This window comes from Pezoporus wallicus, unplaced genomic scaffold (assembly GCF_028554395.1).
Source record: "Pezoporus wallicus isolate ANWC-B61680 ecotype Strahan unplaced genomic scaffold, APGP_CSIRO_Pwel_v1 contig_420, whole genome shotgun sequence".
NCBI classification, from domain to species: Eukaryota; Metazoa; Chordata; class Aves; order Psittaciformes; family Psittacidae; genus Pezoporus; species Pezoporus wallicus.
In genome coordinates, this window is record NW_026636658.1 from 2171160 (window position 1) to 2197768 (window position 26609).

The 26609-nt window shown below is 37.3% G+C and overlaps 1 long non-coding RNA gene across 1 annotated transcript; it reads right to left on the minus strand.

The window, feature by feature from the left end:
• Window positions 1-13319: 13319 nt before the first annotated feature.
• Window positions 13320-16239, minus strand: LOC130594897 (uncharacterized). Its single transcript, XR_008971184.1, has 4 exons — window positions 16134-16239; window positions 15077-15219; window positions 14175-14267; window positions 13320-13399 (listed from the first exon to the last, which is right to left on the minus strand). It is a non-coding gene; the product is annotated as an uncharacterized LOC130594897 (long non-coding RNA).
• Between the last annotated feature and the right edge of the window lie 10370 nt (window positions 16240-26609).

Sequence of the window (26609 nt, forward strand, 5' to 3'; positions counted from 1 at the left end):
TGTCCTAGAACTCTTGAATGTACAATCCTTCTGGCTTCAGAAGGAAATCCAAAGTAAAGCATTTTCACCAACATGCTAACAGAGCCTGTGTGATACATGCCTTACCATTGCTTGTTACAGGATTTGGACTCTGAATCTCTTTCAGTTCTCAATCTGCATTTTATGCCATTTATGAAATCTATTTTTGTTCACTGCTTCTTATAGTGTGATTCTGTAATGCTGCCTTTGAAAGTGGTGTTTGCTCATAACAGCAATTATGGAATATTCAGTTTCTCTATTTTACAGTTCTGCTTAGTTCTATTCAAAAATATATTTCATATAGTGGTGGTTTTCCTTCTGGATAGGGAGATGTGGCTTATAAATCATATTTCCAAACATTCAATCAGCTAATGCACTTCAAATTTATAATTTGTGAAAACTGGTGCCCATTCTGAAGGGAAAACAGTTACATTTATGCAAATATGTCTTCTAAAAAATGAATTTGCTGTCTATTCATAAAAATGCAAGGAAAATCCAACTCTGTGATTTCCTTGTTCTAACTCATTCCACAAATGAATTTAAGACAGCTAGCAAACTGAGCAAAAATTATCCTTGTTGAGGTGTTATTTCATTCAGTTTTAAATATTAATGTATGATGTTGCATCGTTATGTAGTACTCTTCACAAAGATGATATAAGCCGTTTGTTAAAGAAAATATGAAGCATCTGAAATGTCTGCTCATAAATGTTTACAAGAGAGATCATAGGTAGAATTATAGGCAAGGAAAATAAAGAATAGATGAGCCTAGGGAATGCTGGTGTAAGACACGGCTAGCAAGCATCCCAGATGGATTTCTAGATGATGACCTTTTCTTTCTTGAAATCATAATACTTTTGCATTTCTAGGCCACATGATCCCATGATCAAAGTGCCTGTATCTTGTTTCTGTATGAAAAGGGGAAATGCATAATAAAATGCATAACATCAAAAATGAAAATGGATGTAATTTTTCAGGGCGTCCACTGTGATTCATAAAATTGCAGCTATATAAAGAAATCCTGAAAGTCTAGACTCTTGCTATGATAGAGGCATGACACATAGAGAACTAGAACACAGTAAGGATATGCTGAGCACAGAGCAGAGAATGGGAAGGACATGGTTAGCATCCCATCTCACAGTTACGATTTTGGGCAGCGGTATGGTGCAAAGGGCTCTACAGAGAATTGTTGCATACTGTCTGATTTATTCGGAGTGCCCTTCAGCTCCCAGAGCAGCCCAGGCTTGTGAAGATAAATCCTAACTTAAAGTATCCTTTCCTCCAGGGTTGCAAGTAGCACTCTAAGCACAGATTCTTCTAGCCTAGCACGCAAAGCTAAAGAGAATTTATTTTTAAATCTGAATAAGAAGATAGTGAAATGAAGCTTGCTGTGAAATTCACTAGATGTGATAGAATTAAGGAAATCTGAATGGATTTCTTAACGTGTTCTCTTTGGGGAATTGTAAGATAACCTCACATGTACTTCACTGGGGATCTGCTTGTCTGAACCATGCTCCACTAAGTTCACTCTTGTCCTGGCAAATAACATCTTATTCGTATAGGTCGTTGTTCCCATATAAAGATTTTATTGAGTTTCCTTAACTAGATTTGAGCTTTATTATCAGTCTGCAAAATGATAGGCCATATTAATGCTACTGTTTTCTGCCAACATACAAATTATATAAATGTATTTAATTTCATTACAGAAGTTGAATTAATTGTATATGATATGATAATTGAAGATTTTGCTACAAAGGAAAAAAGCCAATTAAGGTAGCAATAAGCATAATTGAAAACCTTTACTTGTTTAACAATTATTTTTTTGCATTCTGTTTATATTGTTCTTCATAGTTTTAGTTGTCCTATTGTTAATTCCAGCAAAAACAAGTCTTCCAGATTTGAAGCTGTTTTGACATGCCACTGTTAGCTTACTGAAATGTGACAAGTACAGAAGAGAACTCCTGATTGGATTCTACTGCAGTATTATGCAATGCCTACCAGTAAAAAATGCAGAGAAAATTGAATCCTAAGATTATCTGCCTCTCTTCCATTTGCTCTCCAAGCCATTTCTTCTATTTTTCAATTATCATCTGGTAATAAATGTGTCATAGTGCAAGATGAGACCTCAGTTGAATACAATAACACTGAAGACAGAGTAGAAAATTCAAGAATATTCAAACTTGTTTGGATGCAAATTTGGTCATCATATTGAACAGTTATGTGCTGTAAAGAAGGAAAGTAGTAAAGCTCTGGAAACAAAACAGTCCTCTGCCACATCTGCACCAGGCACCAAGACATGCTTCTTTTTAAATGAATGTCCTGTTCTGAGACAGACTATGAGGTTTATGAAGCATTTAATTCCCTTTGAGTGTTTATTTGGGAATTAGGTGGGGTACAGATATTGGATAAAAGCCACATAACTTGGAATCAGTGATTAAATTTATATTGGCTCTTATAACAGCCAGGATTTCTGTCCTTGTACTGATTCCCTACATGTATGAATTTTTGTCTCCATTGTTAACTTCTACTTACACATCTCTGAATTTGTCACCAGGAATGTGACACACAAGTAAGCTTCCCATCCTGCTGCTAGTCTCACCTTCTCCTAAGAATCTGAATTTCTGGGGATGAATCATGAGAGAAGAAAACAATTTTCAGATTTTCTGTTTATCTGCAGTGACTGTAAATTCTGGAGCTCCTGCAACTAATTCTAGGGGGAACAGTTTGCCAACATTTGAATCACTATGAACCAGCTTGTTGGGACTCTAGACATCATTTAACCTAACTGTGCAGAACTCTCAAAACTCCCAAGAGTACCCTAGTATGTTTTCAATATGCTAGTCAAGGCTCAATGGCAGTTACCCATTCCAAACGTGTTTGTGCCTAAAAGTGAAAAAGGTTTCCTGAATAATACTGTGAAACTGCTAGGATGCTGGTTTGTAGTCTGTCTATTACTGTGCTCCTTACTGGACAGAGGTAGTTTTGTGTCCTGGGTTCAGCAGTAGCAGTCATTTTTCTCCTTCTTGGTAGCTGGTGCAGTGCTGTGTTTTTGACTTTCAGCCTGGGAACAGTGCTGATGACACCGATGTTTTTAGTTGTTGCTCAGTAATGTTTAGTCTGACCAAGGACTTTCTGAGTCTCATGCTCTGCCAGGGAGGAGGGGAAGCCGTGCGCAAGCAGAGACAGGACACCTGACCCAAACTAGCCAAAGAGGTATTCCATAACACAGCACGTCATGCCCAAGATGTAGAACTGGGGGCAGCTGCCCAGAAGAGCTGGATCACTGCCCGGGTCAGGCTGGGTATTGGTCAGCAGGTGGTGAGCAGTTGTATTCTCTTTCCTTGTTATTTCCCTTATCATTATTATTATCGGTGGCAGTAGTAGCGGTTTCTGTTATACCTTAGTTACTGGACTGTTTTAGCTCAACCTGTGGGTGTTACATTCTTTGGATTCTCCTCCTCATCCCTCCTGGAGTGGGGGGAGAAAGGGTGGGGAGTGAGCGAGGGCTGCTTGGCTGAGTTGCTGGCTGGGCTTAAACCACAACACTGTGCCATACAGAATGGATCAGTAACATTGCATGTTGCTACCACTGTGTATTAAACACATCTGCTCATTTCCTGACCTCATCATGATTTGCTTCTTATTCCTACTATGGACTCTTTAGTTGCTCAGCTCAGGCAGAGAGGATCAAGACTTAATTTCAAAAGGTCAATCTATTTCTTGAATTTTTTTGCTAAAATAGCTACAAGCCAGATTTAATAACAGTTGAGCATATGATTATTCTGATGAGCTTTGAAAAATGAAGATGCTGAGTTAGTCATGGCTTCTCCACTCCCCTGATACTTAAAAACCTGTGTTTTTTTATTTTTTTAAGCAAACAATGATGTTTTATCATATCATATATAAGTTCCTCATTTAAGGGAATGATGATCAGAGTAAAATAGCTGCCTAATCCAAAGACATTGCAGTATGTTATACATTGGCCATGAGTAAGAATAAGATGTAATTCAAAAGACAGCTCCTCTGTTAGAAGAGGTAGAGGCAGAGGTAGTTTATAACTGGAGGTCGTCAAATTTATTTGGAGATGGCACTTGCTGACAATTTGTCTGTGGGATCAATAAGCTGCCAATTAGGTCTGAAATTCTTTGTATGTCTGAACTCCAAACTATTCATGGAGAGTGAGACAATAAACAAGTGGACATAAGGACCTCATCGGATCACACAAACTATGCTCATTGACTGTGCAGCTGAACCAGTGCAAATAGAAAATTGTGATCATGTGTTCACCACTTCACTACTGAATTCTAGAATCTTCAGCTAAACATTTAGAAATCTTGGAGGACAGAAAAACAGTAATGAGAATGAGAATGAGTAACTTACAATGCTACCCATGTTTCTTTCCCTGGCTAGTCATCTCAGTTAAACAAGGATGCAAGAAAGGAATGCATTCACTTCAGCCAAAGAAGACCACATGGAGAGCTAAGAAAATAATTCAAGTTACATGTCACTGTCTTCTTCTGCTAAGACTGTTAGATGTGGATCTCTGTCTTGTAACCTGGATAAAGCTAGTTCTTCCCCAGTCAGGCTATCTCTTCATTTAATCTGGTAAGAGACAAGTTAAAAGGAGGCAACCCAACAAAGTCCTTGTCCAATGCTATTATCTGCAAAGGCTCATTGTAAAAGCTGATTTTTCTTTCATTTAAAGCTTCCAGCAGGAAAACTTCACACAGTAAGGTTGGAAAGACAGCCCCTTCACCATTGTTCTCCACTTTTGATTTGCTGTGAAAGGATGATCTATTTTAAGAATCATGATTGTCTTCTTTTAAGGGCAATTTTAGGACTGTTCTCTTCAAGCAGAAGTAGATGGAGGTGGAGATAATATATCCAGCAAAGTATATTATAAAGACCTAATAAATGTTAGGGCCGCAGTATCTACTTTAGTTTAAGGGGATCAAGGCCATTCTTTCTGTGTCTCTCTTACACACAGATATTCCCCGATCATAACAAGATGAAACGCAGATTTTATTGTATTTATGTGACAATTCCAGCCTAGACCAAACCCAGGGAAATGGAACAAACAGGCATCTAGATTAAAATAAGAATCTAAAATACTTTCATAAAGCCTTTTTTTTTTTTTTCCCAATCTGACACCTTTAAGTCACTGCCACAACAGAATGGATCTTTAGAAGAGATTTGTGTTTAGAATTTGCTACCGCACATGTCTAATATTGTTTAAACTAGATTTGCTTAACTGCTTTTCCAGCTTAAAAAATACAGGATTGCTTGGAGAATTATAATTCCAAACATACCAAGATCAACCAACCAACAAGATCATCAGTATCAAACTATTTGTAAAGGCTGGCCATTTTAGAAGTTTCTTGCTGTCTTGACTTTCAGTTTAATCAGTTTCTATAATGATGTCATTTGTGAATATTTCTAAAGTGTCTCCATGAACTCTTACGTTAAAATGCACCAAAACTTTCATTTTCACTGATTTCTAAAGTGAATTTATGAAATATTGGTATCACCCTTTTATCACCCTTTGTGCACGTCTAAATATTCCCATTCTACAGATCCTTTTCTATTCATTCCTTTTGCAGGACAGTCTTGCATTTAATCCACTTTGTAGGAAAGGATGACAGGAAGGATAAAAATGTCCTACCTGACATTCCAGAGCAGGAATACAAAAGGTTCATTCTTTGAAGAGCACAATTAAAGTTGTAAAATGCAGAGTCCAGAATACATAAGATCTAGCTCTGATGCCTTCTTTACCATCCTATTTAGTAGCTTATAAATGAGGCTATAAATGTGCAAGGAAAAGAAGATTATATATTAAGGCCCAAATAGATTTATGCCAGCCACAGTGTTTCCATGTTTGTGTTGTACTAGAAACTGTCTGGAGAATGTTGTATCAGTGACATTTAACTGTGAGTCTTTTCTGTGCCATACCGAAAATCTCCATTGAGAAAGTCCATATTTTGTCAACAGAAGTCAGGAAATTAGTACAGTCAAAGTGATGAAGAAACCTTAAGGACACATCAGCTGTCCCTCCCAAAGGGAGGATTAGACAGAGATGAAATGAGGTGTCAAAATACACGAAGGCTACACAATATTTTATTCGTGATGTCTTTTGTTAGGCTCAAGCTGATGCCTTTGTATTGAAGGTTGCCTTGAATTTTCGTCATTAATCTTAGTATACTGAATTGCTTTTATACTGACAGTGTAAAACACCTCTCTTAACAGCATTCAGATTTGCTTTTGCTTTCTTGTGACAGGAATGCCATGTATTGGTTTGGTTGTTTTGGTTTGGTTTTTTTTTTTTTTTATTTTGCTGCCCAGTCAGACCGTTAATCAGTCTATCATTGATGTTAAACATCATGTCTCTAGAGAATGACCCTTAGATAAAATTTTGATTATCATACAGCTAGATCGTGTAAATAGTGATAACATAACCTCTTTTAGGAATCTATGATTCAGCAATAAGGGCTAAGGGCCACCCATTAATCATTCATGAACATAAGAAAGAATATTCAATTAGAGATGTTCACTGGGATACTTTAACATTTCTAAGTATTACTTGTTTCTGGTGACTTGAGTAGACAAGTGACACATTCAACTTTAGGCAGTAAAACAGCAAATAATGAAAACTAATGTAAAATGATTAAGCTGGGTACAGATTTTAAATACCCCTGAATTAAGATTATACTTCTGATGTGTTGGGTTGATTGCAAATAGCATTAGTAGATGTAAAAACCTTTTTTCTTTTAATTTTCTATTTTTTTTTACATAAAACTCAGGTGAACTTCTTAATGCCAAAGTAGATGAATATTATTCAGATACCTAGATATTACTATTGTAAACATATGGATATTTAATTAAATTTGTGATTCCAGCTTGATTTGATTTTCTTTTGGAGAAGGGATGAAAGTTTTTAATTTAAAATATCTTTTTTATTTAACATCACATTTTACTTCTAAATTTGGCAGATTCTGCTTTTCTAGTCACCTCAGCTCCTTATCCTGGGTGTTCAGGCTTACAGAACAAGCAGTGCCAACCTTGACTATCTTAAAGTAGAATCAAAGAAGTGTCAGATACTCACATAGTTTTCAAGGTATTTTTCTACTTCTGAAGATAATTTTCCTGCAATGCATAAAATAATCACCTACTTCTCATACTTGTGATATAATAAGTCTTCTTATCATCACAAAAAGGTTTTTTTTTTCTAAGAGAGTAATGACAATCTCTGGAAAGATGTATCCTTATTAGGATTTTTTAGGAAACTTATAGGACTTAGGTCCAAGTATTACAAACACCGACATACTGGTAAATAAATCATTGACGCTTTTCTGTTCAGTGGGCATAGGAAATAAATCAAATTCTATATCACTATAACTGAGATAGGAAATTCCATTTTATCTGCATTTGTGCTTGACTGAAGGCAGTCACATGTGTATTATAAGTTTTTTTATTATGGCATTGTTTTTTTATTGTCACACTGTTCTTTTACTTAGGTTGTGACACTGGGTTGTATTTACATTTTTTGTTTACATCACTTTTGTATTATGACAACAACATTGAAATGTCCTATAAAATACTTTGGAGGATGCTAACATGCACATTCTGAGAAACGAATTGATCAGGCTGTCTTAATAATTGGGAAAAAAAATGACGAATGTGAGGCATTCCCAACCCTTTTTTCCTTTGGTTTGTTCACTTGATAAATCTATCTCTGTCTTCTTAATGCTCTGAGAATTGTAATTAGTATAAGGTTCTCCTGCTAGTGAAAGATGGATGGGTGTGTGGAGAATTCAGGAAAGGAGGAGAGGGAGGAGGTATTAATGTTGTGCAGGAGTAATCTACAGCAGCCGCAGTCAATCTTTTGATCTAAAGAGCTCATCATTAGAAGTGTCTAAGACATTCAAATCTTTGCTGTAATAAACATATTTGCTGTAATAAACTCTTTCCACCAGTACATATTAAAGTCATTTCTAAAAATTAGAACATTTCTACATTTCTTTTAGGACCAGATAATACGAATGGCTGATGCTGAAATTCTAGTTTTATTTTGAATGAAATCAAAACATAAATAATACTGTTTGCAAAAGAACCATTTGGAAACATTTTATTCCAGGTCATTGAGGTACTGTATTTTGCAAGGGCAACCCATTTGTTTCAGTTATGCTGAATACAAATGTTTCAACAATTAACATTATTGTAAAAATTTAAAACCTAAATATTTTGTTCTGATTGTAAGAAGCCATTTTAATTATTTTCTTTTTGGAATGTCACTGTCACCTCAGTTCCTTGAAGATCTTTTTTCTAAAACTGGCGTTTATTGATGGAGGTACATTCCTCCACCATGCAGGTGGCATCATTCCCCTGCTTTTCAATTAGAAAAAAAACATAAGGGAGAATATATAAGGCAGTTACAATAAGAGATCTACAAATCTGAAGAGTTCCTGAAAGTAATTTATTCCATTTTTGGTATATTCATATATGTGATAGATTAATAGGATATACCTTCACAAAATGTCAGTTTCATCTCTACTGTAAACTTTGAGACTATTCTTTCTGATTAAGTTTTCTTAAATAAAAAAAGGGCAAAAGAGAAGGCTAGAACTAGGTAAGAATTTAAGTCCCTGACTGCAAGAAAAACCACAGACCTACACTTTGGCTTTCTGGTTAATATGTTGGGAGAACAGGATGCCGCCTCATGATGGTATAAAACTCTCCACAGTGCAGTTTTTTACAAAAGTTGCTTCCTAGGAACTCTAGACTGGTGGTATTCTCATCAATATAAAACATGGACGTGCCATACTTATGACCACATTTTGGAAGAAAATAGTCTCTGTTGGCTTCTTTGAGTGAGTTCTGAGGCGCTTCTGAATTTTGAATCCTCTGTGGGACTTTGTCAAAAAGTAAAAATCCTGGTTTCTTATTTTAATGGGAGCAATATATTGGATTTAGTTGTAGAATCAAATCACAGCATTTCTAGGCATTCAAAAGAAAGGAAAGTTTAGAAGGAGTTGCTCCTGGAGAAGTCAGGCATTTCCGGGATTAGGTAATAGCTCAACAAAAAATTCCTGTCTTCAAATTTTACATTTAGATACATTTGTTCTCCCGCATCCAATTTAACATCTGACCCTGAGATTCCAGTCTTTAGTGGACCCAAACATTCCAAGAGGGAAGTAAAAAAAAACCAAAATAAATTACTGTTTCAAACTTCATCCAGTTGGTCTCATGGATTGAGAACTTGTGTTACCAACAGGCCAAGGAATAGAATATCCATGAGAAGCTTGCATGATATTATTTTTATGGCTTTCTTTCATCTTTTCCATCTAACTGTTCTTTCCATCTTAAAAGTAAGCCTATGGGATGGATATACGTTATTAAGAAGAGCTTTCCTTTTGAAGGATGCAAGATACTGTGCAGCACCTGTATTAATAGTCATTCAGCCTGTCACATAATATAATATAGCTCTGTGTGCGTGGAACAATATAGGCTGTATTTATCATAAAACTTGCCCCCAGGCAACTTTCCAAGCATACAGATAAAAGGAATTCATTTGTGCCCTGATCGTTATGACAATGTTCTTCAACAGGTAGAAAGACAGACTGATTTTGTCTAGTCAGTGATGGCCTGTTCAGTATTGATGGTAAAATTCTTGTGCTTAATGATGCCCATGTCAGTGAAAGATTTTTTCCTTGTCTCTTAGGGTCTTTAGAAGTATAAATATACCCTCATTTACCTTTATTTTCAGAGATACAGATAATATTTTGATAGCTGGCAAATACTCAAACTATGACTGAAAGTGGAGAGGCTGACAAGATAGTGGCTGCTAGATGTAACAAGTGATATTTTACTCATATCAGAATATCACTTTGTGTTTTAAGTAATGGCCTACATTTTCACAAATATGGTTTCAAACTTCCTCTTGAAATTTGGGTCAAGCAGTCCTGGAATTTTGGAATTCCGGAATCTCTGCCTAATTTCAGAGTTATATTTTCTGTCAGTAGTACTTCAATAATCTTTCTTTTGATTAAAAAAAAAAAATAATAATCTGTTTTAGTTTGAGAAAATATCAGTTTAGCAGTAATCTCTGGCTCCATATTTTGCCCTCTAGCTTCTCTTTTTTTCTGGCAGGATGACAATGTCAGAATTAGATCATGTCTTTGGCTGGTGATTTGCCTAGCTGCAGCTCTCTGAATGAAAGCCCAAACCTTTTTTTTTTATTTCTTCATGGTCTAGTCGTTTTCTAGCTCCCATGATTTCCTATATGTGGGGAATTCAAAACACAAAAACCCAGTAAATTGAGGAGTGGCAGTTAGATAAGTGAAGAGCATGGTGTAAAAGTGAAGTTCTGGTAAAAATAATGATAGTGGTGTGCAATTGTGTGTAGTCTTTTGGTCTTTTCATTTATTTCCTTTTCCAGTTTGGCTTATTTCCTGTTTTTTTGTTTGGTTGTTTGGTTGGTTTTGTTGGTTTTTTGTTTGTTTGGTTGGTTTTGTTTTTTTTTTTTTTGGTTGGTTTTGGTTTTGTTTGTTTTGTTTTGTTTTTTCTGGCAGATGCTAAGTAGCATTAGGTCATGATAGCATGAGGGATTCATTTAAATGAATCAGAGATCTGGTCCGAGCAGGCTGACTCCCTTTTCTGACCTCTTGCTATTTCTCATAAATGAGGCCCTCTTGTTATGGTTGGAAACCCTGTCCCACATCTATGTATGTCACCATTTCTGGCAAAAGTAAACCTAGGCAAAGGGTAAGGAATAATACTTGAAGAGGTTTAATTATAGACCACAGACTGGTAAAGACTGGTCATTGTCCAGTCTTCTCTGCTTCTAGGAATTGTATGAAACATGTGAAGAATAGGGTCTTACCAGCTGCAGTATTCATGAAAGGTTAATTGCTCCTAAATAGCTAAAAGTACAGTGTCTTACCTTGTCAACTGAAGGCCAATGTGAGTGTTCTCGTTATATAGCACCTGTTACTTTTCTCAGCTTCATTGTGTGTATCTTTGCTAAAATTCCTGCTGAGAGAGGTGCATGGTTAGCAATTTTTAAGTAAGAACATTCTTCCTTGTACTTATTTCACAGCTGAAATTAGTTATTAATAAGAACAGTTATTACATTTCCAACAGAGCTTTAAAAATGGTATTACTTCAAACATAGTAATGAATATTCCCGTTGTATTTGTTAGTGAAATTAAGGATGCAACCAGATCTTGGGTCATGAAAAAAATAATGAAAATAGTGAACCACCCAAAAAAAACCAGGAACAGAGCTTTGGATTAACAGTGATTTTCATGCTGTTGGTCCGTCTTCACTGTGAGTCTGAGGGCCACTTAAAAAGGGATGAGAAAACAATAAAAAGCCCCAAACTGTATTCTTAGAAGGACTTGCACCCAATATATGAAAGTGTGAATTTCCGTCAGAAGTTTGCAGTTAAAAGGGTTTCCTCCAAAACCAGTAGCTAACGATGAGTGTATTCTTCATCTTTTATTCTATGCTGTCCTCTGAGAGAAAAATCTGCCCCTTCCCCAGGAAAGAATGTAATTAAAATTCAGAACCTGAAATACCAAAAGCAAGATGGCTAACGGTGGATTAAAACAGGAGCATCTTGCTATAATGAACTTAGTTACATGGGCAGTTTATAATTATTTTATATTGCTTTTTAAAAAATCTGGTGTTGAAGACTCTGGAGGGAACAAATAGTCCAAACCCAAACTGCTGGTAACATTTAATACATCATCAGAAGAACAATTATCCCCTTAAGCATTTGTAAAAAACTGAGGAAAGAGAAAAACAGAGAAATAATACATTATATATCATAATACAGTTTTATGCTTAATTGCAATTATTAAAAAGGAATTTAAAATCATCTGCTGTCCCTTCCTGCACTTGTATGCACATTCTGAATACTTTTTAGCTGTGTTATCTTGTACATAAATGCATAAAGACACACATCAGCCTCTATGTGTGAATAAAGATGAGCAAATTAATAGCTCTTATCTTAAGCTAAAGGTCTCCTACTGTCTAAATCTAAGCAGGTATTAAAACTAGAGGGGCCAGATTCTAATCTGTTATGTCACTGTAAATTAAGAGCTATTCAAAGGAACTGAAATTGGTGAATCCTAATTTCACAAAGCATAACTTAGATTTGAATTTGGCCTTAGGTTCTACAAGTTACATCATGACCAGCTGTAGAAGTAGTATGTGGTGAGGAAGAAAGTGTTCCCCCGAACGACTGTAGCAGAGGGAACCCCCAGGTATTTGGTTATGCAAATTTGAAGTAGTAACCTGTCTTGTGTTCAAAGTTTGCTATTTTGTCTCTGCCCATGGATTAGGCAACTGCTCCACTGACTTTATTATAGTCCTGGGAAAGAAGAGCTATGCATTTGCCTGCTGCAAGTAAATTGTGAACTTAAAAAACCTACTCCCCGTGCCCTTCCACTTAAAAACAGATACTGCAAATTTGTATTCACTCTTTTCCTTCTTCAATTCTGCATAGGCATTATGAGCTTTCCAATGATATCCTTGGGGTTTTACATTCATCCTAACATATGGCATGTATGTGAGTCTCTTCTCAAATTTATTTGAGTTTATGTGTGATTGGGAGCAGTTAGCTGCTGAATTGCTGAATCATGGAACAATTATGGCAGGAATTCTCTGGTTTTGTGTTTTTCTACAAATGATATTGCGCTATGTTGTATTCAGTTCAGTTCTTGGCAGGACTGCTGAAAAGTAAGTTACAGTGGTTGTCATCTGGTAACTTTTGAAGCAATTTCCCTCACATGTTTCTGTTGCTTAATAATTCTTTTTTTACTCTGTACAGGTAACTTAATCTTCAGTCTAATAGCAAATGGTCGCCCTTCCACTCTCCTCTTCTTTTGTCATTCTGTTAAATGCTGTTTCTTGAAATGTAGTGTAGTCTGATTTGCAGAAAAGATGCAACTGGCTCCCCCATAGAGAAACAGCTTTCTGAAGCTTCTTCCACATCCCCAGAGAACAGCTTACAGCTGCAGAAGTTCCCTGCTCCCATCAAAAAAGTGAAGTTGAAGCAGTGCTCTTGCTTTTACCTTGCCAGAAAACTATCCCAGTCAATAGTACTGGGTGGGAAATGGCAACATTCAGAGAGGAAAGCTTATTTGCATGGATGTTTTAAGACAATAGAGAAAAAAATGTGGAAGAAAAATCTATGGACATTTATGAAATGCAGTTGATCGCCATCTCAGACCACTTTTGAGCTAAAATGATTTGAGGCTGAAGAATATGTGGGAAGGTATTGCTGTGTTCTTGCTTTGTGTCAGCTGCCTTAGAAAGACCTTTGGCTTGTGCCAATGTAGTTACTATTATGTTCATACACTGAAAATCAGTTTCTGAAATGGAACTAGAAAAAAGCAAAAATTAAAGAATAGTCATCTGCCCATCTATGTATTTAAACAATCACGGTTAATTGACAATTGACATGCATTTATACAATGCTTAAACTGAGCAGGAACAATACTTGAGAACCTCATTTCTATCCTACATCCTTTTAACTTTCTATTTTTTCCCATTCATCTAATGCCAAATGAGACATTGGTTTCTTTATACAATTGGTAGGAGAAAGTTTCTGTCTCTCTTTCTTCTTTTAACTCTGAATTTAACCACAAAATTCCTTAAGCCTGTCCAGGAGCATCTCCCTGAGTAATGTGCCAGGAAGGCATCTCACCGGTGCAGCTAACACAAAGCTGCAATCATGAAAAATAGGCTGCTATTCTGTGGAGCAGAAGACTGGAGCACAACAGATGATCTTTCTCAGTGTGACAGTTTGCACAGCAACTAGAAATTCATCTAAAGACACAGCCTACCAAAAAGCCTACAGAAAAAAAAAAAACACCTATCCGCTTGATTAAGATCTGGCATATTTGCCTGGTAATTTGATTCATGTCCCACAAGTTTTGTGTGTCTTAATTGACTTCAGACATGGGCGTTTTGATAGTAACTAACAAGCAGTTTTGCCATTAGTCTCTGACATTCTCCTTGCAAAACCATGCTAGCTATCAGAATGGGAGCAAACAAATGGACAACGCAGGAGTGAAAAATGCACAGAGTCCAGAGTTCAGCAGTAGCAAATGCTATTTCACAAACTGTCTGGGAGATGGTTAAAACAAATTACTCACCTTCCAAAATCCTCAGGTAGCCAGACTTATCAGTCCAAAGGGTGGACTTTGCAGTTAAAATGATGTGATCCAAACTGCGTGGAAGACAGATAGCTGGTTGGGAAGGAAACTTTGGTTGCAATAACTTTAACTGCAATCTGTTATGCCTCATCTGATCTCATAAAAATCAGAATTGGTCTGATGCATACATGTCCTTGTTTATCTTCCCACCTAATTTCTTCTTATCCATTTCTTCTCATTCCTAATTTCTGTCACATCCATTTGATGAAATTTTATAACAGTAATTTCCTTTTTCAGCATTATAGTATGATATCTTGATAGTGACCCTACCTTTCATTGACATGAATAAATCCTGTCATAATAACAGGTGTTATAAGCATTACAATACAATTTACATAAGAAATTTCCAAGCTAACATGAGGACAGAATGGCTACCCCAATGCTAACCAAATTGGAAACTCAATCTATGCTCAATATATTTCTTTAGGATCTTTTATTTTTTCCAGAAGGGATGAAGGGTTAGCATCTGGTATAAAAACTGCTGTTGCTGAAAGGACCAGTGCCTTTATTTTGTCTTTACTGAATCTAAAACTAAATTCTATACAATGACTACAGTATGAACACAGGTTTTGTTTGGTTTTGTGAAACACTAGAAGTCCTCATTCATTAGTAGAGATAAATCAATTTTTGCAGTGGAGAGAGGAAGAAGGGAGAAGGCACCATTCTGAATGAGGAACAATGATCAAGCAGTCCCGTGAAGATAACCATGTGTGAGTCACAGTGCCTATCTGAGCTCCCAGAGGTATTATTTTTACTTCAGATTTAAATATGCAGGATTAATTTGGCTATAGTGGATGGCAAGTGCAGGTTTCTGTATCCTCTTTGCCGCTTTTTCCACTCACCCACTTCAGTGTTGTGAAAGCAGTTATCTGTACAAGCTTTTTTATCTGTAGACATCTTGAAGAACTTTCACAAGACAGCAACAAAGTGCCATCTTCCTTCTTGTTCCCACATAGTAGTGTATCAGCCAAGTCACCATCTAGTTCTTGAAACAGACGTACAGCAGATAAAAATGTCATTAAAGGGATAACAGTGGAGTACAGTTAAAATGATGAAAATTAATGCACATTTTCCTATCAAATTTTCCTAATGAATAATGCATTTACTAATCTACTAAAGGGCTGCCAAGGACATGACAGATTGGAAATACAGCACTTGAGTTATTGAAAGTGGCAGACAGGTCACAACTTTTGTTTATGTTAATAGCTAACCACCTGTCAGATAAATGGGGAAGTAGATACCTCCACAGCAATGCCAGCAAACACCTTTCAGAACAGAGAGAAATGACCAAGAGTAGAGAGGACGTAGCTAGCTACCATGCTGGCAGCTGAAAGATGTCTGCTCTTCTTTCACCTAGTTATACCTATGTGGAAATATCCACAAATTAAAAAAGGACTGAATATGCTGTTACGGGGTTCAGTAGATACAATCCCAAACAGCCGTTACCTGCTTGAGCAAACAGAAGATGTAACTTCCTCTTGGATACCTGTGGTATTGAATACTAACATGCACAGCTCTACAGCACAAACTGGAAACTCGTTGGTACTTACTAAACATTTGGCAGCCCAAGCACTGCCATCAGAGATGACTGAATCTATTTTAGACTTCAGTTATTTGGAGGGTGACACTGTGTAGCACTTCTTTCTTGTGTGTTTGCAAACTTGTAGGGATCTTAAAGGATATTTCTAACACGATTTTCCATAGTTAAACCCAGAACTTATTTGGGTACACAAAGAAAAATGATCTCTCAATCTTTGAAGTAACCTTCTAGGTGTTTTCAGAAAAGGAAGTACACTCTGCATAACTTATCAGATAACCAACCTGTTTCTAGCAGTTCTAATTTCATTTTTGCCCCTCTGAATGACTACATTTGAACTTACCCTACCATTAAGGACTTACAGGACTGATTTTCATCCTACTCTCCACTCTGTTGAAGCTATTTTGCTCCACAGAATAATTAAATACTCTGTAAACCATAGAAAAAGAGAACAAGAGTGCATATTACCCTCCAGCCCAGCAATTAGTGCCTTCTGATATATGCTGTTACCACAGCTGCTTGTGCCTACTGTTCTCTTTATAGAAAGGCCTTTGATCCAGAATTTTCACTTGCAGGTGATGCTTTAAACCCTAGACTGCTAGCTACCAGATTAATTCACATCCTGAGAAGATCTTGCTCTTGACGTTATTTCAAGAACAAAGTTCTAGATTAATCCAAGCCTTCTATAACTGCTGCAGTTGTTTAAGTAACAGTTTACAGAAACTCTTCGTGTACACAGAGGAACGAGACAGACATCTTCAAAGCATAATTCAAGTCTCAGACAGTTCCACTGCTTTTTGAAAGTGTGTCTTCACTGCCTGCATGAGAGATTTGGGTAACTGTTGTCCTTTGCAATTTATTTTAACATGACATGAATATAAGCTTGTATTTAGATTTTCTCAAATTCATTCAAATTACACAGATTACAGTTGTGTCCACAATACCTCCTTCAGTTTGATTATACATAAACATTAACCTTGGAACTTCATTCATGGATGATTTTCCGGTTCCGCAGAGAAGATACTCTATAGCAGCAATGAGTACCTCAGCATAAATATTTAAATATGTACAAAGGCAGACCTGCCCACTGTGTTGTTATGGCTGTTTTTCAGCTGGGCTGCTGATATTTTATGAATGTTACAACTTAGCCAGATGATCAACATATTCCCAAAGACACCATTTGCCAGTGAAATAACTACTGCTGCCTACAGAAGTGTTAAAAACCTCAGACTGAAGCACTGTACATAAAATCTCAGCATTTTTGTTTGCTGTTTCTGTGATTGATAGTAATAAACTTCACTTTCATGAATGAGACTCTTTTGTGTAAACTCTTGCAGTATATTATAAAAATGAACATGAAAATGTGCATTCATCACAGAGGCTTTTCTGTTTCTTGATATGCATCCTTATGCCAAGCTGTATCTGGCATATTCAGAAATTCAGATGCCATATGTCCTTATGATCATTTTCAAAACTTCCAAATCCAGGCTCTTCCTCTTCAACAAGCTTCTTTTATTGATAAGTGCTGCTGCTATGGCTGCATCTGCTAAAAAACAAGTGTGCACAGCTCCAGTGACTAATCTCATTTAGGTTAATGGTATCTGCAAGGTCACTTGGGAAGGATGGGAAGACACTATTATCCACCAATGCTGCTCTATAGGTAGAGGTAAAGAAGCAGATACATAAACTGTTGAAGAGAGACCTGTCATGATTCTCAAAGCTTTATAGATAAGTCTGTTCTATAGAACCAGAGAAATTTTCCTTAAAATTCAGGATTTAAAAATGAGTAAAATATGTCTATACAGTGTAATATTTTCTAGAAAGTTGAGAGTGCAGATTTTCACTATTTCTGAACAGTGTGTTCAGCTGATGAGTATGTTTATTTCAGCTGGAGAGAAAAGACGCATAAAACCTTCCTCCACACACTTCTATCTTGTGATTAAGTAGAAAGGAGCATGGGAGGTGAAACTGACTCTGTCTCTCTCTTCCTCCCCCTAACTTTAAAACCTTCTTGCCTCTTTCTCCTTATCTCTGTATCTTTCTCTCCCACTGTTTTACAGAAAAAGCACCGTGCAGGCAGTGGATACCATTCATACATCTGGACAGCATATGAGAAGACTATCCAAATCTCCTGATGGCCTTGATGCAGAAGATCGCTCCTTTCTATCCCACCTGGAATAACAGAAATCTTGAGTCCTTTTGAATCTCCTCCTAGGGAAATAATACTTTACTTGGGGCTGGGAGTGAATTCTCATATCCTTAACAATTTCTAATTATTTAGCAGACAAGATTTGGGGAATTGGAATACTTTGATAAAAGTGCTTTAAAATAAATAGAACAACTTCTATATTTTAACTGAAGAACATTAGCAAATTAATGTATTGCTGAGTGGCTATCATTTGCTGTATATTGCAAAATACAGATGGAAACAGCACAATCTCCACTGTTGTTAATTGCTGTTGTTAGTGTTTTTTAGTTAGTACATGAATTTCAGTGTAAATAGCACTTTCTTTTACTGCTAGATTCACAGAATATTTGCATACAGCCATAAATTCCTTACTCATAAAAAAAACTATTAAAAACAATGGAAGCTAACACGATGATAATACATCAGAGACTTTTGCTAACAGTAGAGGAGAGCACTAAGGAAAAATGGCAAATATCCCTCTCCCTAGTTATCTGGCTTGCTATACTCCCACTTGCACTTTAGTTTTGACTTTTTAAAAATGCAGGGTTTTTTTCCTTGTGAGAAGTCAATAATTGGAAATACAATTTATCTGATAAACTTCATAGGTTTTTTCATGGAGCTTGTATGTTATCATACATACATTTTGGCTATATTTTTTATACACTTGCCCCCACTTTCCCTAAAAGAAGTTCCATAGCTTTCAGAGCAATCACTGAAGGTGCTGGAATAACATGGGCAGGTCTTTGATAGCATTCAGCAGACCTGTAATCTTTTCTACTAATAACATTTCCAAACTGCCTTTTCCTTGTATATTTCCTCCATCCAAATTGGTATACACATGCATAGAGTTAGTCAGAATGGCAAAAATAGCATGCATAACATGCATATTCCTTTTTACCCTATTTCTGATTTCTCATTAGCAATTCTGTAAATGGGATTGATGCTACATAGTAAGGTCAAATAGCTGAGTCATTACTATAATTCAGTTAATGGGATGATTATTTAAGTATTCTTGTTCTGACTGACCTAGACTCTGCTTTCTCAGAACTATGTAGAAAATGTTTTCTCTTGCAGTATTAAGGTCAAGGAACATTACGCTTTTGTTAATATAGCAACACCTCAAGTTCAAGGTATAGCTCTGTTTATTCTATTACCTGTGGTTTTCATTGGAACAGACATCTCAACTTGTGTTTGTACGGTTCTGCATTTAACATATTTAGCACTTTATCCCAATCAAATATGATATATCTGAGCTCAGAGGAGACAAAATTAGATAAACTGATCCCTGAATGATTCAGAAAGTCACAATTCAGAAGTGGATAGACTTAGCATTTCAAGTCTTTAAGCAAGCTGGCTGTGAATACTTATATTTGACAAAGCAGAAAGATGGATGAGGAGACAAACTGTCAGACAAATATTTGAAAGATCACACCATGACTTACAAACATTGTGCCTAAACGCATTTAAACTACTTGGTTATGCTTCCCTTTTGGTTCTCTTATTTCTGCTGGGAATGGGGAAGCTGTACTTCAGTCTGAAGCTGTTTGGTGCAGTAATGTTTATTCAGGGTTTTTCATCTCTTTGGTGATTATTAGAATCGCTTGTATTCTCGTTATAGCATTCCTTGCTCTCAGTGCTTTGATTCACATATTTCTTTCAGAAGATGTGTCTATCCAAAATGAAGATACCTTTGCCCTAAATTGTTACAGTTCTTGATAGCTTGACAAAGTCCAAAGTAACGGATTGTACTCCCAATAAAATAAAAAATTATTCTCCTTCTGACTTCTGTGGCAACACCCTTCTGTCAGAGACAATGGAAAAAAGAAAAGAAAAAAAAGCCCATTGTGGTTAGAAAGAGGATTTTCAAAATGATGGACTTTATATTCCAAATAAAAATATATAAATCTGAAAAATAAATGGAAATAAATTAAAAGTTCTGTATGCTTGAAAATGCAAATCTAAGACAAATGTCTCCAGCTTTATGCACTATTCTTCAGCTAGAAGTGCAGACAGCTTTTAATAGCTAATATATTCCTTTCTTATAATGGTTTTTCCATATTATGCATGAATATGTTTTTAAGGGAAAACTAAACAGCCATGAGTGGAATCTTTGCACTGAGAAATAGCCAGTTTAGTATGCAAGCAGCAACACTGTCTCACATTCATTTGTATGCTTGCCATCTGGAACAGATGCATTAGTTGTGGCTTCAGTAATGACATGGTGAAGGAGAAGACCTTCCTCACCTCAAGATTTCAGTATTACTTAATGGGGCTCCTCGTGTGAGTAAAGTAATTGTATATTCAGCTCAGTGTTTTATTCAACCATCATCTTTACTTTATAATATAACCTAGCCATCTTGCTGTAAAGTCTTGCTGGAATACATGCAACATTGTGGCATGTATCATATGAAAGATGCTATTTCAAATAAAGCCATATTGTATACTTGATTTTGTTCTGTATTGATATTGAATGTACTTCTAGAATAGGTAATCTGCTATGTACAATACATGTCTGAGGAGATTATATCTTATTTTGCACACCAGGATATCTTTTAGAATTGTTTATTATTCTTCGTGTTATATTTTAAACTGATGCTGGTCTATGCAGATTTTAAAAGTGTTTGTCATATATCATTAGTCACTGTGTGAAATCTCTCAGTAATAGTTAGTTTTTTGCAGCTAAGGAGAATTTAACACTGATTGATGGTAGATCACTTAGCTGGTTGGCAGGCTTTCCAATTTACGGCAGGAAAATTGCTCTTTTCTTTATGCTCATTCCTTCTTCTGCAGGGGGACAGTAAGATATATGTGCCAGAGTGCACATAACAGCAAGAATCTGATTGGCAATACTGCAGGTCTTTTTTACAATTATGATTTTATCATTTTCTAAAACTGTGCTGAATGTCAAGTATTTCAGATGCAATTTTTAAAAACCTCTCTATTTATCAAATGCCAATGATATAACTGCATCATATTTCAAATGCAAAAAATGACCTAACATATTTTTGCATGAGGAAATGAGTAAGCTGTCAAAGCTTCATCCTTATCTTCTAATAGTCCCAAATTCTCAGTCCTTGAAAAGCTGATTATCTGTTGAGTGAAGATTAGCAGGAGAAACAAAGATATTATTTGCTATGTGCAGTCTGTAAATATTTCTCATTAACCACTGATTCATTCAAAAAATAATGCATTAGTTATTCTTCATTGAAAGAAAGATATGGGATTAATCCTTTCCCTTTAACACTCAGTGCTGAGATTTTCAAAGACTCTATTTTAAGATTTCACACAGAATGCATATGAAGAACTGCAATATGTAATTTTTAGTACCCACTTTCTTTAAAGGAAAAAAAAGAAGTTGTCATGTTTAAAAACATAAAAGTCTACTCAAATGCAAACCATGAATTCCAGTCAATTTAGCAATAGATTTTGTGTAAAACGAGAGACTTCTTTGTGAAAAGGTGTATTTGTTATTTTCAACTGCCTGCAAAGACTGAAAGAAGAATTCAATCTTTATCACTTCATCAGGTTTACAGGTATAAGAGGTTCAAAATGATGCAGGAAAGCGCTGACCTGGCATACTGTTCCGAAACACACAGAGGTACTTTCTAAAAACATACACATAAGGGAAAAAATAATTGCTAAATTATTGTTTCAAAAAGAAATATAAATTATTGCCGTTGCATTGCGGTTTTAGAGCCACGGAGCACAGCATAACTGACACCTCCACAACATAGATAGTAAACATAGTAATGAAAACAAATGTGTTAAAAGTGTGCACTAGGGCCCAATTATGCACTTGTTCAAGGACTTCTGTGGGAGTTCTGCATGTAGTGTGGCTGCAGAATGGTTCCCACAAGGAATGAGGCAACTAAGAAAGCTGTTATAGCTATCATCCCATCAAACCTATTGTTTGGGGAGTTCATTTTCAGCAGCTCCTCCTACACCCCACGCTAATGGGAGACCAGTGCTGTTACAGATTGAAATTTATGCAAGATCAACTGTGTAATGAAAATTATACCAGTTCATAATTATTATCTTTTATTACTACAGACGCTGTGTGGAGTTCATAGAATTGCAAATCTAACAAAAGAAGTACTTGGCATCCTCTTTAAAAAATAAAAATTCAGTCTATTTGTAATGCTGAAATGAAGAAAATGGGAACTAAGAGAATGGGCACCAGCATTAAAGAAATGGAGAGGTAGTATCTTGATTGAATTTTTCCATTCTGTCTCAGCCTGCTTTTGCCCATTTCTCACAGCCTGCTCTTTGAAATATATTCATTAGACCAATACCCATTTCATCAAAAATACATTCTTAGTATTAAGTTCCTGAGTTTTCTAAAGTACTATTATAGTATTGCATCTTGATCTCCATAGCATGTAAGATCTCTCACATTTTCTACCTAGACTTAAGAATTGTCAGCTTGCCATGGAGCAGGCTAGTGTAAAAATTGATCTTTGGCCACGGCAGGTGCACTGGATGTAATCACACTGATGACAGACAGTGGTTGGAAATCACAGCTGCTCAGATCTCTGAAACAGAGTATATGATGGTAAAGGCAAAAATCAGTCCTGACTAAATCTTGTCAATCTCTCAAAGAAAACCTTACTGACCCCTGGAAAGGTGAGAATCTAAGTATGCTTTTTTTAAGAAGAAATTAAGCCCTTAAATCTTCATCTGGAGCAAATAGTCTGGAATATAACTATCAAAACACATAAAAAGATTCCTCTATGTATTAGGAAATCAAAAAATGTCATGAACTGATCTGCTTGTCAAACCACATATTCCTTCATCCAGAAGTGTACAGTTTCCCTACAGGTGGCAGAATCTATACTGGCATCAGAGACAGTTTATGACATACATCAGAAAAAAAAAATGGAAATTATGACAATTAGAAGAGGTCAGATACCCATGGACCAGTATCCTTCCTTAAAACCCCAAAAACTTCCAGAAGCACAACACATCCAAAAGTATCTTGTCTAGTAAAATCAGTAATGCTGTGTTTCACTTTATCAGGTAATACAAAATGATGGGACTAATTAAACCAGATGTGAAAACTCAAAATTTGGAACGACATGTTTGAATTAAACTTGGCTAGTGTCCTGGGTTCAGCAGTAGCAGTCATTTTTCTCCTTCTTGGTAGCTGGTGCAGTGCAGTGTTTTGACTTTCAGCTCGGGAACAGAGCTGATAACAATGATGTTTTGGTTTGGTCAAGGACTTTGTGAGCCTCATGCTCTGCCAGGGAGGAGGGGAAGCCGGGAGGAAGCAGAGACAGGACACCTGACCCAAACTGACCAAAGAGGTATTCCATACCACAGCATGTCATGCCCAGGATGTAACTGGGACTTAGCTGGAAGGGCTGGGGGACTGCAGGGTTGGAGGACGTGTCGGTCGGTGCTTGGTTGGGCTGAGGGGGGCAAGTTATCAGTCGGCTGGTGGTGAGGTGTTGTATTCTCTTCCCTTGTTATTTCCTTTATCATTGTTATCATTGGTGGTAGCAGCAGTGATTTATGTTGTGCATTAGTTACTAAACTGTTCTTATCTCAACCTGTGGGAGTTGCATTCTTTTCGATTCTCCTGTCTGTCCCTTCAGGAGTAGGGGGAGGGAAAGAAGGGGGGGAGTGAGTGAACGAGTTACCTGGCTGGGTTTAAACCACGACAGCTAGGGATGTGAAAGATAACAGGAAGGGATTCTACAGTTACGTTGCTAATAAAAGAAAGACTAGGGACAGCCTGGGCCCTCTCTGGAAGCTATCAGGAGAACTGGCTCCCCTGGATTTGGAGAAGGGTGAGGTTCTTAATGACATCTTTGCCTCGACCTGCACTGGCAAATGCTATGATCACAACACCCAAGTCTTGGAAGGCAGATGCAGGGACTGTGAGAATGAAGACCTTGGGCCCACTGTAGGAGAGGATCTGGTTCGAGAACATCTTAAAAATCTGAACATGCACAAGACCATGGGACCTGATGAAATTCATCTGTGGGTCCTGAAGGAGCTGGCAAATGAAGTTGCTAAGCTGCTGGCCATCATATGTGAAAAATCATGGCAGTCAGGTGAAGTTCCCAATCACTGGAAAAAGGGAAATATAACCCCCATTTTCAAGAAGGGGAAAATGGATGACCTGGGGAATTACAGAGCAGTCAGTCTCACCTCTGTGCCTGGCAAAATCTCGGAGCAGATTCTCCTGGAAGGCATGCTAAGGCACATGAAAATCAACAAGGTGCTTGGTGACAGCCAGCATGGCTTCACTAAGGGGAAATCCTGCCTGACCAATCTGGTGGCCTTCTGTGATGGGGCTACAGAACTGATGGACAGGGGTAGAGCAGTTGATGTCATCTACCTGGATTTGTGTAAAGCGTTCGAAACTGTCCCACACGACATCCTTGTCTCTAAATTGGAGAGACATCAATTTGATGCATGGACCACTCGGTGGATAAAGAACTGGCTAGATGGCCACACACAAAGAGTTGTGGTCAATGGCTGAATGTCCAGCTGGAGACCAGTAACGAGTGGTGTCCCTCAGGGATCGGGGCTGGGACCGGTCTTGTTCAACATCTTCATCGCTGACATGGACAGTGGGATTGAGTGAGCCCTCAGCAAGTTTGCCAGTGACACCAAGCTGTGTGGTTCGGTTGACACGCTGGAGGGAAGGAATGCCATCCAGAGGGACCTTGACATGCTTGTGAGGTGGGCTGATGCCAACCTCATGAAGTTTAACAATGCCAAGTGCAAAGTCCTACACCTGGGTCAGAGCAATCCCAGGCACAGCTACAGGTTGGGCAAAGAAGAGATTCAGAGCAGCCCTGCGGAGAAGGACTTGGGGGTGTTGGTTGATGAGAAAATGAACATGAGCCGGCTCCAGTGTGCGCTCACAGCCCAGAAAGCAACCGTATCCTGGGCTGCATCAAAAGAAGCGTGACCAGCAAGTCGAAGGAGGTGATCCTGCCCCTCTACTCTGCTCTTGTGAGACGTCACTTGGAGCATTGTGTGCAGTTCTGGCATCCTCAACATAAAATGGACATGGAACTGCTGGAACAAGTCCAGAGAAGGGTCACGAGGATGATCAGGGGACTGGAGCACCTCCTGTATGAAAACAGGCTGAGAAAGTTGGGTCTGCTCAGCCTGGAGAACTGAAGGCTGCGTGGAGACCTCAGAGCCGCCTTCCAGTATCTGAAGGGGGACTATAGGGATGCTGGGGATGGACTATTCATTAGGGACTGTAGTGACAGGACAAGGGGTAATGGATTAAAACTTAAATAGGGGAATTTTAGATTGGATATAAAGAAGAAGTTCTTTCCTGTTAGGTAGGTGAGGCACTGGAATCAGTTGCCCAAAGAAATCGTGAATGCTCCATCCCTGGCAGTGTTCAAGGCCAGGTTGGACAGAGCCTTGGGTGACATGGTTTAGTGTGAGGTGTCCTTGCCCATGGCAGGTGGGTTTGAACTTGATAATCTTAAGGTCCCTTCTAACTCAAACTATTCTATGATACTATGTTGAGACATGTTAGCATAGGAAAGAAGAAGCAACTTAGTACCCTTAAAAAATATTTTAGGTATTCGGTGCTTGCACTGTTACAAAAAGGCCCAGCTATGTTACATTAATACTTTCTAAGAATCTCTATTTATACCCTGAACGTAAGTTTTCAGCTCAATTTTTTGAGAAGCATAGTCAATATAGAAATATAAAGATAGATAGCCAGACAGACATATGGACAAACAGATCTTCAGTTTGCAAGCTTAGATGCAGCTCCAATGATGTTGTCTCTCTAACCCAACTATAAGAGTCAGTTCTCAATTTTCAATGTCTATTGATTTAGGGGTCCAAATATTTCTACACATTTTTATAGCCATGATGGTCTGAAGGTGGAAGGAAAACAAGGTTTCAGGAAGGGATGACAATTTTTCAATACAATTACAACACTTCTGATTCGACAAGAAAAAGGAATATTGAACTGCACATGAAGTCATGGAGAATTAGCACAACAAAAGACTAAACCAGCTCAATATCTTCACTTTTTCTTCTGTTTAATGTTTCTAATATTGATTTTACTGGGTTTGTAAATAAATAAATAACAATAGAAAGGGAGATTAGTTTTGATACTGAACTGTAAATAACCAAATTGTGATAAGCTCTTTTCTGATATCAACAAAAACCCAGGAAAGCCCTGGCAACTTGACTGATTCTAAGCCAGAAAGAAACTCAGTTTTAATATTACAGTTTCACTCCCTTGATTAAGTGACCTGATAATTTTTCACATTTGGACATTTGGGTTAATTATACGTATAAGGAAAATGGAGGTCTCTTCATGCCCGTAAAATGAAAACATACAACCTCAGGTAGCTAGCTTACTCATACTTCATTAGTCTTAACATTAGTAGTCTTGACTACTCCTATTTCTTCTATGATTATTCACAGCCTTTGTCTTAATCCTGAAAGCTATCTATGAGGAAAGAGATTTCTGCCTTAGGGAATACTTATCTAATTCTCAGGATAACTAAGTAAAGAAAGTTTATAATGAAAATGGGGAGAGTCAGAGATGAAGCTTTCTTAAATGAGTAGCAGCACATTATGGAATGAGCTGTCAGACCAATTTGTATTTATCTGTTGCAGTGATTTTAGATCCTACTACTAATAAGTTATGCAGCTG